Here is a 4,115-nt window from a genome sequence, read left to right as displayed (position 1 = left end):
TTGCACGGGAGAATGTGAAAAGTGTTCATATGTCGTAAAAACCTGAGAAATCCGTCCGTTTTCGTCATTTGTTATCGAATCGACATAAAGCCAGATCGTCACTTTGGCCGCTCTTCTGTCTGAAACGGTTACATTTATCGTCTGCAAAGCTATGTCGCGTGCTGCGGTATGCGGAGACACTAAAAGTACCATAGTAGACCACAGAAGAAGCTTCTAAGTTGAAGCAATAGCCAGTAAGAAGTAGTAAAATTGAAGTTGTAGTTGTCGATTATTCACTTTTTAGCCGGCTTTGGTGGCTTGGACATGGCCTAGGACCTTAAGATTTTGCATGAGAGAAGGACTAGCAGCCGCGTTGCACGGGAGAATGTGAAAAGTGTTCATATTTAGTAAAAACCTGAGAAATCCGTCCGTTTTCGTCATTTGTTAGCGAATCGACTTAAAGCCAGATCGTCACATTCGCCGCTTTTCTCTCTGAGACGGTTACATTTATCGTCTGCAAAGCTATGACGCGTGCTGCGGTATGCGGAGACACTAAAAGCACCATAGTAGAACACAGAAGAAGCTTCTAAGTTGAAGTAATAGCCAGTAAGAGGTAGTACAATTCAAGTTTTAGCTGTCGATTATTCACTTTTTAGCCGGCTTTGGTGGCTTGGACATGACCTAGGACCTTAAGATTTTGCATGAAAGTAGGACTAGCAGCCGCGTTGCACGGGAAAATGTGAAAAGTGTTCATATGTAGTAAAAACCTGAGAAATCCGTCCGTTTTCGTCATTTGTTATCGAATCGACTTAAAGCCAGATCGTCACATTGGCCGCTTTTATCTCTGAGACGGTTACATTTATCGTCTGCAAAGCTATGTCGCGTGCTGCGGTATGCGGAGACACTAAAAGTACCATAGTAGACCACAGAAGAAGCTTCTAAGTTGAAGCAATAGCCAGTAAGAAGTAGTAAAATTGAAGTTGTAGTTGTCGATTATTCACTTTTTAGCCGGCTTTGGTGGCTTGGACATGGCCTAGGACCTTAAGATTTTGCATGAGAGAAGGACTAGCAGCCGCGTTGCACGGGAGAATGTGAAAAGTGTTCATATTTAGTAAAAACCTGAGAAATCCGTCCGTTTTCGTCATTTGTTAGCGAATCGACTTAAAGCCAGATCGTCACATTCGCCGCTTTTCTCTCTGAGACGGTTACATTTATCGTCTGCAAAGCTATGTCGCGTGCTGCGGTATGCGGAGACACTAAAAGCACCATAGTAGAACACAGAAGAAGCTTCTAAGTTGAAGCAATAGACAGTAAGAAGCAGTACATTTCAAGCTTTGGTTATCGATTATTGATTTTTAGCCGGCTTTTGTGCCTTGGAAATAAGATGGAACCTTACGATTTTGCATGAAAGGGGGACTAGCAGCCGCGTTGCACGGGAGAATGTGAAAAGTGTTCATATGTCGTAAAAACCTGAGAAATCCGTCCGTTTTCGTCATTTGCTATCGAATCGACATAAAGCCAGATCGTCACTTTGGCCGCTCTTCTGTCTGAAACGGTTACATTTATCGTCTGCAAAGCTATGTCGCGTGCTGCGGAATGCGGAGACACTAAAAGCACCGTAGTAGAACACAGAAGAAGCTTCTAAGTTCAAGTAATAGCCAGTAAGAAGTAGTACAATTCAAGTTTTAGTTGTCGATTATTCACTTTTTTGCCGTCTTTGTTGGCTTGGACATGTCCTAGAACCTTACGATTTTGCATGAAAGGAGGACTAGCAGCCGCGTTGCACGGCAGAATGTGAAAAGTGTTCATATGTCGTAAAAACCTGAGAAATCCGTCCGTTTTCGTCATTTGTTATCGAATCGACTTGAAGCCAGATCGTCACATTGGCCGCTTTTCTCTCTGAGACGGTTACATTTATCGTCTGCAAAGCTATGTCGCGTGCTGCGGTATGCGGAGACACTAAAAGTACCATAGTAGACCACAGAAGAAGCTTCTAAGTTGAAGCAATAGCCAGTAAGAAGTAGTACAATTCAAGTTTTAGTTGTCGATTATTCACTTTTTATCCGGCTTTGGTATCTTGGTCATGACCTAGGACCTTAAGATTTTGCATGAAAGAAGGACTTGCAGCCGCGTTGCACGGGAGAATGTGAAAAGTGTTCATATGTAGTAAAAACCTGAGAAATCCGTCCGCTTCGTCATTTGTTATCGAATCGACTTCAAGCCAGATCGTCACATTCGCCGCTTTTCTCTCTGAGACGGTTACATTTATCGTCTGCAAAGCTATGTCGCGTGCTGCGGTATGCGGAGACACTAAAAGCACCATAGTAGAACACAGAAGAAGCTTCTAAGTTGATGTAATAGCCAGTAAGAAGTAGTACAATTCAAGTTTTAGTTGTCGATTATTCACTTTTGAGCCGGCTTTGGTGGCTTGGACATGACCTAGGACCTTAAGATTCTGCATGAAAGGAGGACTTGCAGCCGCGTTGCACTGGAGCATGTGTAAAGGGTTCATATGTAGTAAAAACCTGAGAAATCCGTCCGTTTTCGTCATTTGTTATCGAATCGACTTAACGCCAGATCGTCACATTTGCCGGTCTTCTCTCTAAAACGGTTAAATTTATCGTCTGCAAAGCTATGTCGCGTGCTGCGGTATGCGGAGACATTAAAGCACCATAGTAGAACACAGAAGAAGCTTCTAAGTTGAAGTAATAGCCAGTAAGAAGTAGTACAATTCAAGTTTTAGTTGTCGATTATTCACTTTTTGCCGGCTTTGGTGGCTTAGACATGACCTAGGACCTTAAGATTTTGCATGAAAGGAGGACTAGCAGCCGCGTTGCACGGGAGAATGTGAAAAGTGTTCATATGTAGTAAAAACCTGAGAAATCCGTCCGTTCTCGTCATTTGTTTTCGAATCGACTTAAAGCCAGATCGTTACATTGGCCGCTTTTCTCTCTGAGACGGTTACATTTATCGTCTGCAAAGCTATGTCGCGTGCTGTGGTATGCGGAGACACTAAAAGTACCATAGTAGACCACAGAAGAAGCTTCTAAGTTGAAGCAATAGCCAGTAAGAAGTAGTAAAATTCAAGTTGTAGTTGTCGATTATTCACTTTTTAGCCGGCTTTGGTGGCTTGGACATGGCCTAGGACCTTAAGATTTTGCATGAGAGGAGGACTAGCAGCCGCGTTGCACGGGAGAATGTGAAAAGTGTTCATATTTAGTAAAAACCTGAGAAATCCGTACGTTCTCGACATTTGTTATCGAATCGACTTCAAGCCAGATCGTCACATTGGCCTCTTTTCTCTCTGAGACGGTTACATTTATCGTCTGCAAAGCTATGTCGCGTGCTGCGGTATGCATAGACTGTAAAAGCACCATAGTAGATTACAGAAGAAGCTTCTAAGCTGAAGCAATAGCCAGTAAGAAGCAGTACATTTCAAGCTTTGGTTATCGATTATTGATTTTTAGCCGGCTTTGGTGCCTTGGACATGAGATGGAACCTTACGATTTTGCATGAAAGGAGGACTAGCAGCCGCGTTGCACGGCAGAATGTGAAAAATGTTCATATGTCGTAAAAACCTGAGAAATCCGTCCGTTTTCGTCATTTGTTGTCGAATCGACTTGAAGCCAGATCGTCACATTGGCCGCTTTTCTCTCTGAGACGGTTACATTTATCGTCTGCAAAGCTATGTCGCGTGCTGCGGTATGCGGAGACACTAAAAGTACCATAGTAGAACACAGAAGAAGCTTCTAAGTTGAAGCAATAGCCAGTAAGAAGTAGTAAAATTCAAGTTGTAGTTGTCGATTATTCACTTTTTAGCCGGCTTTGGTGGCTTGGACATGACCTAGTACCTTAAGATTTTGCATGAAAGGAGGACTTGTAGCCGCGTTGCACGGGAGAATGTGAAAAGTGTTCATATGTAGTATAAACCTGAGAAATCCGTCCGTTTTCGTCATTTGTTATCGAATCGACTTAAAGCCAGATCGTCACATTGGGCGTTCTTCTCTCTAAAACGCTTACATTTATCGTCTGCAAAGCTATGTCGCGTGCTGCGGTATGCGGAGACATTAAAGCACCATAGTAGAACACAGAAGAAGCATGTAAGTTGAAGTAATAGCCAGTAAGAAGTAGTACAA

Source organism: Schistocerca gregaria, unplaced genomic scaffold (genome assembly GCF_023897955.1).
Source record: "Schistocerca gregaria isolate iqSchGreg1 unplaced genomic scaffold, iqSchGreg1.2 ptg000351l, whole genome shotgun sequence".
In the NCBI taxonomy this organism is placed as follows: Eukaryota; Metazoa; Arthropoda; class Insecta; order Orthoptera; family Acrididae; genus Schistocerca; species Schistocerca gregaria.
The sequence above is the reverse complement of the archived record's forward strand: the minus strand, read 5'-3'. Positions refer to the sequence as shown.